Source organism: Sapajus apella, unplaced genomic scaffold (assembly GCF_009761245.1).
Source record: "Sapajus apella isolate SASKATOON/1434 unplaced genomic scaffold, GSC_monkey_1.0 scaffold12, whole genome shotgun sequence".
In the NCBI taxonomy this organism is placed as follows: domain Eukaryota; kingdom Metazoa; phylum Chordata; class Mammalia; order Primates; family Cebidae; genus Sapajus; species Sapajus apella.
This window is the reverse complement of record NW_022436952.1, coordinates 20,076,908-20,092,696: the sequence shown is the minus strand read 5'-3', so window position 1 is coordinate 20,092,696 and position 15,789 is coordinate 20,076,908. Positions and strand designations below refer to the sequence as shown.

At 41.1% G+C, this 15,789-nt stretch overlaps 1 long non-coding RNA gene across 1 annotated transcript in view; it reads left to right on the top strand.

The window, feature by feature from the left end:
• Positions 1 to 14,785, top strand: part of LOC116553098 — a 239,505-nt gene extending 224,720 nt beyond the window's left edge. The window contains exons 3-4 of the long non-coding RNA XR_004269634.1: positions 895 to 1,075; positions 14,649 to 14,785. This is a non-coding gene — a long non-coding RNA (uncharacterized LOC116553098). The remainder of the gene's footprint in view (positions 1 to 894; positions 1,076 to 14,648) is intronic.
• The last annotated feature ends 1,004 nt before the right edge of the window (positions 14,786 to 15,789 follow it).

Sequence of the window (15,789 nt, the reverse complement as noted above, 5' to 3'; positions counted from 1 at the left end):
TCAATGGCCAGTCTAGTTTGGATCTGAGTGCAGAGTTCAGGGGATGAAGACGACCATGAGAAGACCATATCAGCTGCATCAGAGAAAAGATTTTCCACTAGAACAGGTGATCGGAGATTCCAACACAACGGGTGGAAGCCCTGCTGTGTGAATGATGAGAGTAGCTTAGCCAAGTCATACGGAAGCCTTGAAGAAGGGAACTGCGCTGAGCTGAGAGTGAGCACAGGAGGTGCTACCTGACCCTGGCTCTTGACTTCATCTCTAGTTTCAGAGACATGGCCCCCTGCCCACATTTGAGAGACTTGTTTCATCCCTCATAACACATGAGCGCATAAAACATTTTCCTTTTATGCCCAAATCAAGGCCACAGGGCTCAGTGTCTGTTCTTCTCACTTCTGTGTCATCTGTCAGGTATTTGCCCAGTGATTATTGAGAATTACTTTATGCTCATTCTCCTGGAAATCCAAAAAAAAAAAAATCACACTCAAGTTTTCCTTGTCTGGATTTAAGTGATAATAATTTAAAAGGTAAATGTCTTAAAAAGCAATCAACACCATCTCTGTTTGTTCTTTATAATGGGGAGTAAATTATTTGTTTCTATGTATTATTAAAATATTTTCCTGCTATCTCATATGGAACAGCTTTTGAAGATTCCTGTGAGCCACAGCTGGAAAATTCCTTCTTTGAAGTGCCCCATTTATTCATCTTTTGTCAGTGGCAGGGTCTTTATGCTCAGACATTTTACACTTTTCACAGTTATTTCAAAATCTATTTCATTTGACGTAGAGTCAATTTATCATTCTGCACACATTCCCATTTTTCTTTTCCCTCATTTCTCTCCCTTTGGCATTCTTCTAAGTTCATCTGAGTGCCTTTTTTTTTTTTCCTTTCAAGCTGTATTTTGGAGCCTTGAAAGACATTGAAAGCTGCTGCTTCAAAATGTCCATACCTGCAGTTTTTCCATGGGCCCTGATTAGGCCCACAGCATATCAACAATGACTACGAAAAGCTGAAGACTGGAACTTATGAATTTGCCTAATAACAAGACCAACTGCTCTCTGACATAAATTGGAAAGTGAGTAGTTCATTGAAAAATATCAACTTGACTCTATTTAGAATTAATGTGTTGCTGTGATTGGTTAGTCTGGGAGCTAGACATTGTTCCCCCAGGCTTTCTCAATGAACTCGTTCTACGCATGGGTAAGATTTGCATCAAGTTGTCTAGGTGTGAAGTGAACCAAGATGATAATCCCATGGTTCTGAGACTATTTCAATTTTAGCGCAGAGTATCTTCTAACAGCAGCTATACAGAAGGACTTTTTTTTTTCCTAAATTTATTTTAGCTGAGTATGACTATTTTCATTGACTTAATCAGGAGAAAAGACAATTTAGTATAATGGAAATCCAGGTAGTTGATACCTTGGGATCATTCTCTTATTTGGTATGATAGCAGACTTAGCATAAACTCTGCAAAAAATGCTTACCTACTAGCTGACTTCTAGCTACTAACATTACAAATGACATTTAAATTGGCATAAATCTTTGGAGGCAATCATTTCATTGTACATTATGAACATTAGAACTCTGAGGAATTTCTTTTCACTTTGGAAAAATTCTCGTAAGAGCTTTTTATAACAAGCTTTTATTAACGTCATGATATATGGTCGACTTTCATCCATGTTCTATAGATGCTTGAAATGCAATATAATCTTTATATATAAATTCAAAATATTTAAAAAAAATTAAATTCTTAATTTTTTTACTGTGCTCATTTACTTTTGTCTAATTGATCTATCAAAGTCCAAAAAGACATTAAAAAGTTTCATTCAAATTGATTTTTATTACTTTCTCTGTGTTTGTTTTATAGTTATAAGTGGTATCTGTAATTTGGCATCTAAATATTGATGACTACGTCTTCAATGTGGGTTATGTTTTGATTGATTTTCTGAAATCAGCCTCTTTCCAGCACTTTTATTAACACTTGCCTCAGCTTTCCAGTTTGGCCATATCAGAAAGCAGCACCTGTGCATGAGGTAGAAGATTAGCTAAGTTGATTCCGGGTTGGAACAGATGCTGGGACAATGAGTGATGGAAAAATATCACCCTCAAGCCACTCTTTCATGTTCTCTCTAATTTATTTATTTTTATTTATTTTATTTATTTATTTATTTTGAGACGGAGTCTCGGTCTGTCACCCAGGCTAGAGTGCAGTGGCCGATCTCGGCTCACTGCAACCTCCGCCTGCTGGGTTCAAGCAATTCTTCTGACTCAGCCTCCCAAGGAGCTGGGACTACAGGCGCCTGCCACTGTGCCCAGCTAATTTTTGTATTTTTAGTAGATATGGGATTTCACCGTCTTGGCCAGGCTGGTCTTGAACTCAAGACCTCGTGATCTGCCCACCCTGGCCTCCCAAAGTGCTGGGATTACAGGCGTGAGCCACCACACCCAGCCTCCTCTCTGATTTATTAGAAATATTCTCTCCTGGTGGCCTTTGAAGTAGATCTGCGTATGGTTTTCTCAACCCAGCTCCACTGATCTTAAACTTAGCAGAAGTTCCTCTAGAGTTGTGTCACTACCTTGCCTGCTGGGCATAGTTTTCAGTGTTGCCATGATTTTTCTTGGTTTATTATGACAGAAAATGTGTACCTTCAAATAACACAAAGTATGGCTGTGGGATCAGGAATAAGAATAGTCATATCAGGTAGCAGGAGGCTATGGAAACAGCAATTAGACCTAAATGCAGGAATTAAAGCCCTCTTAGAACTCAGTGGAAAGTATATTTTTGTCTTAAGAACCAGGAAGTAATACATTTACTCTGTAGATGAAACACATTGGATATATATATATTTTTTGAGATGGAGTCTTGCTCTGTCCCCCAGGCTGGAGTACAGTGGTGCAATATCTGCTCACTGCAACCTCTGCCTCCTGGGTTCAGGCGATTCTCCTGCCTGAACCTCTTGAGTAGCTGGAATGACAGGTGTGAACCAAGACACTCAGCTAATTTTTGTATTTTTAGTAGAGATGGGGTTTCATCATGCTGGTCAGGCTGGTCTTGAACTCCTGATCTCGTGATCCACCTGGCTTGGCCTCCCAAAGTGCTGGGATTGCAGGTGTGAGCCACCACACCCGGCCCACATTGGAATTTAAAAACTACATATGTGGGTTAAGCTTCCCTTACCAGTACCTTGTAATTATGAAATTCCAAATTTCTAATTAGTATGACAGTGAAACCCTACAATTCCCTACCATAGCTAAAAATGGTTTTGCTCTTAAGATCTAGGTCACAATATTTGGGAAGAAAATGAAGAGTCAGGTTGTTTCCCCCGAGTTGCGTCAGATTGGTAGAGGATGGTGAAGGGATATGAGGGGCTGCATTTTAATCATATACATCAGCATGTAAATAATTCTGATCTCCATGAATTGCTTTTCCTTAGGCAAGAAAATCGTAAAAATTTTCTTCACTCCTATCGATGTTGCAAGGCTATTTTTAGGCCTGTTTCTGCCCGGAAATACTCTGATTTCTTTTTTCTAAGTCAGAACTTTGCAAAAGTAAAGTATCTATCAAAGCAACATCTCAGAGTAGAAAATCTGTCCCTCTATCAAAGGGGAATCAACCAAAATTGGGAAGAAATGAAGCATGAGTATAAGTCTTATTTTAGATACCATCAGATCTAGATATAATCAGAAAGTTGGAATTTAAACTATTTGGACAATTCCTCTTCCTTATCTTCATCATTTGCACGCTTGGATTGGAGGTCTGTCTGACTTACCGTCCACACCAAAGGAAATCCCAGATCTTTGCAGTACTTGGAGAAAAAGGTCATCATCTTGACATACTATTTGTTATAGTGGAAAATCTTCGTATAACCATCTGTTTCTTATAAACGTGTTTATTTGCTCACCCTCGAGGAGCAGGGCCTTGGCTAAGGAGTCTCCGGTGGCATAAGGAACGTCATGATTATCATCAGCATCTTCAAGGGCTGATGATGAAAGCCATGCTGTTTAGTTTCTTCATTGTGTAAATCAAGAGACATGGACTTTACTAAATGTTTGTTCAATGACTCATGTCAGTGTAGTCAATGTCTTCAAAAATTGTTTTCAATCTCACAAAGATCCTAAGGTAAAAGCATGAATATTTTTTAGCATAGTGAGTCTGTATGCATTATCAAAATAACTAGTTTAAAAGTGAAAATTTATAAACATATGGCAAAGGGCAGGACACGAGGGAATGGTATTCTTAAACACTGTGTTGAGGACAGTGAATTGGTTTGGCATTTGTGGAAAGGAATCTAGCAATGTCTACCTATAAAAGATATATGTGTTCTCTGACCCAGCAATCTACCTAAGCAAATTTGGTGCACAGAAGTGAGACCTAGGTTTAAATACATGTGTAGGGAGCACCTATTGGGTGCCATATCTGAGTTGGTGGTTTCACATTTATCTCATTTAATACATCTAGTATAGTCAGAAATGCATCAGTTGATTTCATGGCCCTTTGTAAGCAAAGTTTTAGGTAGTTGCAAAGAAGAACATTTGGAACATATGATGTCTTGAAATTTTAAAATTCGTATCTGTGAATTTCACAGAACAGTGCCCAAAAAAACAAACAAAAAACAAGGACAGGAAGAAGGAAAAAAGAATCTGAAGATAATTGTGAGCTGAGAAAACAGAATCAGTTCTCCCTAGAGTCTCATTTTTAAAAATTCACATAGTTTCAGTAAAATCTACTCTGAACGGAGCTGTTTGTGACATATTACCAGTGGTCAGTTATGTCACTTGAGGAATTTCCATGTTCTTTACTTCCTTTTTATTCCTTTGACTCATGCATGCCCACCTCAAAGCAAAGTTCTTTTCCTGAAAACGCACCCACCCCCACCACACACACACACACACCTTTGTTGGTCTATAATGATATGTTGGTCTATAACAATTACAGAATTTGCTTTCACTTGTGGACATGAATACATGATCTGCTTTAGATCGTAATCTTCCTGGTTTGTGCCCAGCACTGTCTCCGTAACATGAAGTCTGGCTGACTTGCCAAGTCAGTCTGTATTTCCAGAGCTCTAGTTTTAACTCCCCTGGCAGTAAGGGGACATAATCACCAGATCATGGGGTTCTAGAATCTAATGAGAAGAATCCAAATCTGAGAGTCAAATACTCAACGTCATATCTTGCCTTGACCAGGGACTTTCTGTAGTGCCTTTCCTTTTTGTTTGATTTTCTTTTTCTCCACAATAATAATCATGAAGTCCACTCCCCACACCCCAAGATGGTCTGGGAACCCAAATCTTTGTTGTCTGGATATTTTCATTCTTTGGTTTGCCCTTGTCTTCCTTCCCATTAACATTTAAATAGAAATGTCTTGGGATATGACAGCATTTTCCCCCAAATCTCTAGGGTTAGGCAGAGGGGTGGGTGTTCCATTTTCACATTCACTTTGTGAGTTTCTGCCTCTCTGAATTCCCAGTGCCCCTGCCTCCTTCAATCACAGTTCCCACAGCTGAGATCTCACTTCTGCCCTGCTCTGTCCCACTCACGGGAACCTGTCTTCCTCTTTCCCACAGAGCCCCTGATGATGAGAGCTTTAATGATGTTTAGCAGGTAGGTGGTCAGAATTGATTATATTATAGAGAAGAGGACAATTTCCGATCTAATGTCAAACATTATAGTTTTACAAATGTATTAGCTACTTCCTGAGAGACCCTCTTATAGATTGCATCCATCTATGGAACCTTCTGCTTCAGTCTCTTTATATCATGGTTCTCAGTCTTTGCTGTATATTAGAATCACCTAGAGAGTTTCCAAAAATCCTGGTGCACAAGCCTTACCCCAAACCAATTAAATCAGAAGCATTTGGGGTGGGATCACCAACATTTTTAAAGTTACCCAGGTGATTCTAGTGTTCAGCCACGTTTGAGAACTGCTGCTTCAGAGCTTTCTTACATCTCTCTCGTACCTTTTCTCACACCCTTGAAGCCTTCCCTCTGAATTCCCAAGAAAACCAAAAATTTATCTTATTTTGTTAAAGTGCATCTTAGATCTTTTAGGTGTGTCTGTGTGTCCGTTTATACTTTTAGTCTCATACTAACTCATTCATGCTGTGTGCACGGGTCTTCGTTTTTTCCCCCATGGGTTGGGGTGGGGGAGCAAAAATAGGCTGAAACAAAAGAACTATTTACCCCAAAGATGAATTATGTCACTGGCCAAGAAAGCAGACACAGCTGCAGTCAGGTTTTGTTTAAATAGCATTTTTTTTTCTTAACAGTACACATGGAAAAAGTTCTTTCAGCCCCCTGAAAATAAAGGGCTTTGCACATTTAAAAGCTCTTTCTGTTTGTACAATGCCCACCTCTGCCTCCTTGGGAGATCAGAATTTCCTTCTGCGCAAGCAGTGCGATCTCAAAGAGAGCTGTCCTCACCCCAAACACACAAAACCAGACCCTCCAAAGTGAGACCCAGGGCATTCTTGCATTGGTGCCTGGGGCTGGATAAAATGAGCTGTTAGGTCTTTTTGATCTTTAACTCCTAAGATTCTGACTCATCTGCACGTGGGGGGAGAACCTGGAGTGAGCTGACCCACAGGTGTGAACTGAACCTGACTAACCTCTCCTCCTGACATGTGTTCTCTTTGCATTGGTGTTATTTGGCGTTTTAATGGACACTTTTATTGAGAATTAGACAGGAACAGATGCCAATGAGAAAGCATGCATTTCTGCAGCTTCTTGTCTCCAAGCTTGCTCCATCGCCCAAGATTTGGCCTTTCCAGAACAAACAACATTTTCAGCCTCTATATCCAGGTGCTTTGGAAGTCTCATAAAGGTGCCAGTGAGTGCCTGTGGTTGTGTTTTTGGAAGACTAATTACTAAAGCAGCTAGCAGCTATCCAAGACACAGGATTCGTTCAGTCAATGGGACACCTTGTGCCTTCCACATGGACAATATAGGTGGTCTTCTGAAGTCTCAGAAGGAAATATTAGTTTTCTTTTTTAGAAACCACCAGTTCTCAGCTAAAAAGTTGCAGAACACTGTTGCCTGATGATAATCAACTGTCGGGTATTTCTGTAATAATAATGGTTTAGTGACAATATGTGCAAATTACCTTTTTCATATGTTTGAGTAGGTTCAAGATTATTTCTATTAAGAAAATCTGTCTGTTACCTATATTCCAATATACTTCCTCCAACCTGAAAGAAAGATACAAAGTTACAGTGAGATCTTGGGCGTCTGGCACAGCATAGTGTATGCACACGGTAATGGGTCACACATGCCATCCATCATGTGTATAGGGGATAATTAATGAGGTAAGCAGCAGTTAAGTTCAAGAAGATTTCAGCGAAAATCACGTGAATGATCACCTTCTTTGCACACAAGCTGTTTCTTTGCTTGGGTTAAGATTTCTACACCTAAGAAGTTGTATTCTTTGTCCTCTCCAATTTAAGAGTAATTTGTCCCCTGTTCTTTGAGATGTTATGTACTCCACTGGGGGGTTTGGGCATGGCTCTAGAACAAAATCACTGATCAAATTTTCACTGAGTTCAATTTATTACCAAGTAAATCTTTCCCAGTCTAAACTGTAGCCAATAGAAAAAGACTATATAATTATGACTAAATATTTCTTGATGGAATAAATGAATTTCTATGGCACATGACATGGAAAATGTGACCTAGGAAGTTTACTATTTCCTGCCAGCCCAGTGCATTCCTTTTTTTTTTTTCCATTTTCACCTCCCTACCATAGTACATTGTCTTGCATTTCTCTTACTTTCAGAGAAGAAAGTAAGACTGCTTTGATAAACTGCTAAGCTAAATGGCAAAAAACAAATCTCTTCTCTTGAAGTGAGAAAAATAGAGTGACCCCAGCCCCAGGCCCTGAAAAGGGATAGGATCTGGTAGGGCCGCTTATGGGTCCTTGTTTCTGCATGTCAGAATGTCCAGTGCTTGCATCATAGCTGTTCTCGCAGTCTGTTCTCCTTCTCCTACTCAATACAGATTGTATTCTTTGATCTCTTTTCAGTCTTGGAAACTACCAACCTTTTCCTCCTTCAACGCGCCTCTGTGAATTTCATGACAGTATTCTCTTCCAGACATATGCCAACTCCTCTGTGCTTCATGTCTGCCTTTCAAATCCCACTGATTTCTTTCTCTCCCTGCTTCCAGCTCTCTCCAAAAAGTCCCATAGAGTCTAATTATTAGCCTTCTGTTTATTACTTCACGTATTCCCCCTAAGAAAACTCATGGCATTTTTCATCATCCCTGTTTCTTGTCTTTGTATCCCATACTACTAAATCAGTATTAAGAGATCTCAACATCCTTGAGCCTCAGTCCTTTATCTCCAAATGAACTGGAAGACCCACCATCATTTTAAGATCAACTTACCATGGAAGGAAATTACCACTCACACCTTAGACTGAGGGCATTACCCAGGCTTCTGTCAGAGCAGGAGAAACACAGGAGAGGGTGTGGAAGAAGGGGTTCATTACAGAGATGTGACTTTACTCCTTTGATCCTGCCTCTAGTGTTTGAGCTTGAATTCAGTAGAACAAGTAGTTGGGAAGAAATGATGTCTGTGTAAGAAGGCAAGGGAAAACTGAAACCCACATCTTTTTTTGTTCCTCTAAGCAGCGGAATTCCAGGATGTGATGGGTCTGTCACAGCACTGTCTCAGGAGCTAAATATACAGCTAGCCCAGTAGTCATCTGAGAAACTGAAGGAGATGTGGCAGGAACTGGAATTACCGTGGGCTCATGGCAGCATGTGTGAGCCGCACCAGGCACCAAAAGCCGATCATTAACACAACTGTGCTTCATTTTTGCCTTTCGAATCCCACACAAGAATCTCTTGTTGCCACTCCAACCCAGAACCATGCAGAGAAGAGAGATCTGGGACCACAGCTGTAGCTTAGTCATGCTGACACTGTGCACAGTCACCCCAACAAGTGCTGTCCCTGGCCCTCCACATCATGTTTCACCTTTGTACTGAGCTAATTATTTTATCACTATGTTATTAAAAAGAAATAACAGCAAGAATTTGGCACTGACTGCTGTGGTACTTTTTTGTTGCAAATGTGTTTTCTCTAGAGGGCTTTTAGGTGTTCTGCAGAAGGCACCCTGGGGGTTCTGAGTAGAGAAATCTCTGGGCCCCTCCTCCCTTCTTCAACCAGGATAATTTTTCCTTCTTCTGCTTTACGTGTTCAACTTCTCAGTGAGTTCATTTGTAGAAAATTTATCTGTTGGTGCTTACAGAAAAGAAATAGGGAGAGGGAAGAAAGAAGAAAGGAAGGGCGAGAAAGTAGGAAAAAAGAGGGGAGGGAAGAAAGGAGAGAAGGAAGGGAAGGAGGGAGGAATGGAAGGAAGGAGGCAAACTAGTGCCCACAGAATCAAGTCTTAATTCTCCTACATTAATCCTCCATATTCACCCAGCTTTGTCTCAGTTTAACTCCAGCAGGAATCTTCTGCTTTAGCGTGACTGGGTCTCTTATTCCTTTCTCAAAAGACTGTATTCATTACCAATTTTACACTTTGACTCTCCCACTTGTTTTTCTTCTTTTTTTTTGGACCTAGAATGTCCCCTCTCCCTTGACCTTTTCTAAGACAACTGTAGGCCAATGCTATTTGTGGATCAAAGTAGAGAGGTCCAGTCTTATCTCTAGAAAAGAGATGAAGACGACAGTGGGGTGTCATTTCATTTAAACACACACATGCACACATAAAAACAAGTGCATGCACACACACATACGTGCATATATACACAGATATATACGGTAATTTTATATTAAAACTCTTCTGTAAATGACTTTATATCTATAAATGTATACATACATAATGTTATTTCATGGAGGTAAATAAAGATTAAAAGATACCAGAAACCATTTAGAAGAAGAGAGGAAGAATGTTAATAGCATGTATTAAGTGCCTTGTAGGCATTAGTCTCATGACTTTAACCGCATTTAATTTTGAAAGTAACCATAAGATGTTGGAGTCATGAGCCTCATATAACCAGTTTAATGAGAAATCTAAACTCTTTGTAGGACAAACGTGAAACAGTTTTATTTTTTCTAATTATCTTGTCAACCACATTCTCTATTCTGGGCAGCGGGGATGTTTAATGACATCTCAGCTTGATTCTCTGACTTTTCAGTCTCTTGGTTTTTTGAAGTGTCTCATTTGGGTTCTGAAGAGTCAGTCCTGTTTATTTAAAACCTTCCATCGAATTCCTAATAACCTCTGTCTTTTCCCTTCTGCCTGGGTGGGCTAGGCCTGTGGCTATGGTGGCTTTGGGAGCAGAAGGGATGGGCTGGGTGGTCTCCTCTGACAGGGCGCCTCCTTCCCTCCCTGTTTTCTGCCCTCCTTCCTCCCTTTCAGTTGTGGTTGGAAGGAGAGAGTGAAGACACTGCCTTTTTACTAAATCCTGTAAATGAGGTCACAGTTCTTGAATTGGAGGATTCTATATGCTGTTTTGACTTCTTTCTTTGGACTCCCCATTTATGAGCAGCAGCTCCTGCGTGCCTACCTGACAAGGAAGTCATCCCTGGCAACTCCCTTAGGCATTTACAGTTCCCTGTAAGATCTGTTCCCATTGCTTTGGTATGTGCACCTTTTTGTCCTCAGGTGAGACTGTCCCTAGTAAAATAGTTACTGTAAATCACATCTACCCTCCATATTTGAGTTTGGAGTTACAAGTGTCCATCTTGCATATTTCACTGAATCTGAGAACTTGAAGGCGGCTGCTATCGACTGAATGTTTTCGTCTCCCCCACCTCTAACTTATATATTAAAACCTAATCACCAAGATGATGGTATTGAAGGTGGAGACTTTGGGGGGTGATTAGGCCATGAGGGTAGAGCCTTTATCAACGGAATGAGTGCCCTTATAAGAATGACCCCAGGCCCCGTGAGGTGGCTCATGCCTGTAATCCCAGCATTTTGGAAGGCCAAGGCGGATGGATCATGAAGTCAGGAGTTCTAGATCATTCTGGCCAACATGGTGAAACCCTGTCTCTACTAAAATACAAAAAGTTAGCCAGATATGGTAGTGAGTGCCTGTAATCCCGGTGGCAGGGGAATCACTTGAACCCGGGAGGCGGAGGTTGCAATGAGTCAACATTGCGCCACTGCACTCCAGCCTGGTAACAGAGCAAGACTCTGTCTCAAAAAAAAAAAAAAAAAAAAAAAAAAAGAGAGAGAGAGAGAGAGAGAGAGAGACCCCAGAGAGAGCTCCCTTCCCCTTCCACCATGAGAGGATACAATGAGAAGAGAGCTGTTTATGAACCAGGAAACAGGCTCTCACTGGACACTGAATCTGCCAGCACCTCTGTCTTGGACTTCCAGCCTCCAGAACTGTGAGAGATAAATTTCTGGTTTTTGTAAGTTACACAGTCTGTGATATTTTGTTACAGGAGCCCAAACAAATTATAGGAGCAGTCACAAATAATAAAGACAAAGCATGTGTGACATTTCATTAAAAAAGGTAACAGTATCATGTCCAACTACCTAATCCCTCATCAAAATGCTTCTGCTTCTGATGAGAAAAAAGGGAAGGGGCATGAGCTGTTGGTTTTTATTGCCCTCTGTAACTCCATAGCACGGAATCAGTGATGGCATTCCCTGAGTCATTTAGCAAATATTTACCAAACATGTATATGTAATGCACACCATTTTGATGTTGGGTATGGATAATTCCATAAAGAGAACTTGACATGTAGGTAGAAAGGTAGAAAAATTTCAAATTCCACTACTCCAAAGTACAAAAAATAGTCTAGCTTTTTTCTTTTTCCTTTTTCTTTTTTTGAGACAGAGTCTTGCTCTGTCACCAGGCTGGAGTGCAGCGGCATGATCTCAGCTCACTGCAACCTCTGCCTGCCGAGTTCAAGCGATTCTCCTGCCTCAGCCTCCCGAGTAGCTGGGACTACAGATGCGTGCCACCGCACCCAGATAATTTTTCTATATTTAGTAGAGACGGGGTTTCGCCACATTAGCCAGGATGGTCTCAATCTCTTGACCTCATGATCTGCCTGCCTTGGCCTCCCAAAGTGCTGGGATTACAGGCCATGAGCCACCATGCCCGGCCTGATATAACCTTTCTTATATGCCCTTATCCTGCTGTGTGTTGACTAGTGGCAGGGAGTGCTATCTAACTTTCCAATTAATATATTAGTGTTTGGGGTTGTAAACTGACCTTTTATACTTATTAGACCTTTTTGCATAATGTTCAATCTGTGAAAGTGTCACTGACCCAACTCACCCACTCCTATCCATACATATGAGGGCCCTTAGGTGACCTCATGGCAATGGGAGGGACCTCAGAGCCATGTGCTGACCCCGCAGCTGGCTGGGCTGGGCTGTACTGGGGGTGGAGTTTGACCCCATCGAGGCAGTTTGTACCCAGAACTGTAATCCATGATCTCGGTTCTTTACCTCTGGTAGCTAATTCTCAACAGTCTGTGTCTCCATCTCAATGCCAAGAGGATATAAATCCCCTGACCCTTTTAGCACCTTGACATTTCATCATTTGGGGTATACAAATTTCTGGCTCTCTTGCACACCATAGTCAGGACATGAGCCACATTCAACAGTGTGAACTCAAGCCTATTTGTCTAATTCTCTCCATCTATCAGTGCTGCACCATTGATGATCTCTCACCTAGAAACAAGCCTGTGGTCTTCTCAGGACACAGTTGAGAAGGCAGTCACTAGTCTTGATTTTCCAGGGTTCCCCACACTATGGAAATCTCTACAACCTCTTCTTTTTGTGAATCAGCCCTGCATGTGTGGAGGACAGGATTTATATCCCATCTTCTTGTACCTCAGTCACTCTTTTTCTTCCCCATACTTTTCTAGGCTAGAAGCAGGCAGTCTCCTACTCCCTGTCAATTTGGACTTCCTCTACCTGATACTTTCTTCTTCCTAGGGACTCAACACCTCATGGATTAGCTTCCTGCCTCAGTGGAATGATGCAATGCAGGAAGAGACACATGCTTCTGATAAAGAAAAGGGAACACATGGGGTGCAGTTATTAAAAATATTCTTCTTATTTTTCAGAATAAAGAATTTTTTTATATTTCATCTCCATGGAAGGTTAATAAAACTTTTAAAAAAATTCCAAGGAGTTTAATAAAAGAGACTTTAGAAGGAGAAATAACTCTGAGCCTCTGTAAATCCTATTGCTCTAACACTTCAGCCAACTATAAAGAAGACCTAATACCCCGAACCAATGAAACATGAAGTTAGATGTACTGCCTCTTCCTGACACACAAATGCACAGTCATTGACACAGTCTTAGGGCAGCAATCTATTATAAGCTGGCTTTGATGTTGCATTTTCAAAGTTAACATTTACAGGTGATTCAATGGGAATTCAAATCAAGTGCAAATTTCTGAGGAGTTCCTGAGGAATAAGTAAGAATTCAAAGCCTATCTTTAAGTAGTAAATGTTTAAGCAGATGCATAGTTTTCTTTCTGTGTATAAGCATGGGGTAGAAATTCCTTATTCACACTGTACGTGATTCCTGTGATATGACAGCTGAGATTCTGGATTAAAACTGAGAGACATAAAATTTATTGTTAAAAGTTTACACTATTTCTGTGAAACTACAGCTGGATTAGGAGATCAAAAATAAGCTAAGTTTAACAAACTCCAGAAAAATTGTTATCTCAGTAAATGGATGTTTTAATGTTCATTACCTACAAAAAAGCGGTTTGCTGTGGCTGGTAAAAATTTAGTCAAGTTCTGAGATCAGCTTCCTTACAAACCGTCGGTTTTAACTTTGAATGAATGCAAATGCTTCTGTTTAGCTTTATTACATATTTAATAGTATCTTCCATGTGTGATCATAGTCCTTGTCCTCAAAGAATTTCTGGCCTTAGGAAAGAGACATGTCATTCAACTAAGAAATCACGTGCTTTGACTCATGCATGTCTCATTCTGATGGTTCTATGGGACTGGGTCATCAAGGGGTTTCAAGCAGGTAGCATCTTGGATCTATTAAGAGCAAAATGGCCGGGTGTGGTGGCTCACGCCTGTAATCCCAGCACTTCAGGAGGCCTAGGTGGGCGGATCACGAGGTGAGGAGATCAAGACCATCCTGGTCAACATTGTGAAACCCCATCTCTACTACAATACAAAAAATTAGCCGGGTGTGGTGGTGGGTGCCTGTAGTCATGGCTACTTGGGAGGCTGAGGTAGGAGAATCGCTTGAACATGGGAGGTGGAGGTTGCAGTGAGCCAAGATCACACCACTGCACTCCAGCCTGGTGATGGAGCGAGACTCCCTAAAAAACAAAAACAAAAACAAACAAAAAACCTGAGTGCTCAGCGTTTGTCAGTGAATGAAAGATGAGGAAGATGTGAAGCCCTCCCACCCACCCTCATGTGAGCCACACAGTGGATGGGAACAGAGGAGAAAATTTCAGAGAATGGCGGGGCCCCAATCACAGTGGATGGTAGCGATGTGCCAGTGTAGAGAAGCTCTAAAGTTGAGAATAGTGTCTATTATAACTTCTGCTTGACATACAAAATGCATTTTTGAAGAAAAAAATTGTGGATCTGGTAATTAAGCAGTTAGAAAGATGTTATTTAGGCTTTATTGCATACAGATACCACCAATTTTCATGCCCCCAAATTGTTGACCTACTCATTTTTTTCTATTCCAGGTACTATCTTGAGTTGGATGAATAGCAAACTGGCAGGCGTGGTGGCTCATGCCTATAATTCCAGCACTTTTGGGAGGCCAAAGTAGGTGGATCAACTGAGGATAGGAGCTCGAGACCAGCCTGGCCAACATGGTGAAACCCTTGTCTCTACTAAAACTACAAATATTAGCCAGGCATGGTGGTGTGTGCCTGTAATCTCAGCTACTCCAGAGGTTGAGGCAGGAGAATCGCTTGAACCTGGGAGGTGGAGGTCACAGTGAGCCCAGATTGGACCAGTGCACTTCTGCCTGGGCAACACGGTGAGACTCCATCTCAAACAAAACAAAACTGGCCCCAAATGGTCCAAAAGTATAGACACGTAGGTAGGAATCTTACGCAGTTCTCACCAGGACACATGACTGTTCTGAGGCAGAGTTTGATAGCAGCTGAGATGGACTGGGAGGCATTGCAAAGGCAGAGTGTTGGGTCTTAGGAGGCAGAGAGTATATGGGGGGATAAAGAAAGGATATAGATTTTTGAAAAAACACTCAGGTTTTTAAATTTTATAAAAGGTATAGACAAAAAATTTACATCGTGAACAGGTTTTATGGGAAGGAGTTGATTTACGCTGAAACATGTTCAGTATGAAGTGATGTCAAAGTTAAGTTGAGATATATGGTTGAAGGCATGCGGTCATGAAGACTGCAGAAAGAGATTTGGGACCTAAGAGGACAGTGGTAGGTTGAAGAATGGCCCCAAAACTGCTTGCATCCTGATTCGCTGAACCTGTGAATGTCACCTTATGCGGCAAAAGGGAATTTGCAGTTGTGATGAACTTAAGGATCTTGAGATGAGAAGATTATTGCATTATCCTGGTGTGCCTGATGAATCACAGCGGTTCTTAAAAAAGGAATGAGAGAGATCAGAGGTAAGTAAGCAGTAAAATGATGGAGGCAGGAGTTGAGTGATGTGTGGAAGGGGTCATGAGCCAAGGAATGTGGGCAACCTCCAGAAAAAAACAGCCCAGCTGACACCTTGACTTTGGCTAGGGGAAACTGATTTCAAGCTTCCGACCTCCTGAAGTGTAAGATAATCAGTGTGTGTTGTTTTAAGCCACCAAGTTTGTGGTAATTTGTCACAACAGTCATGGGAAATGAACGCA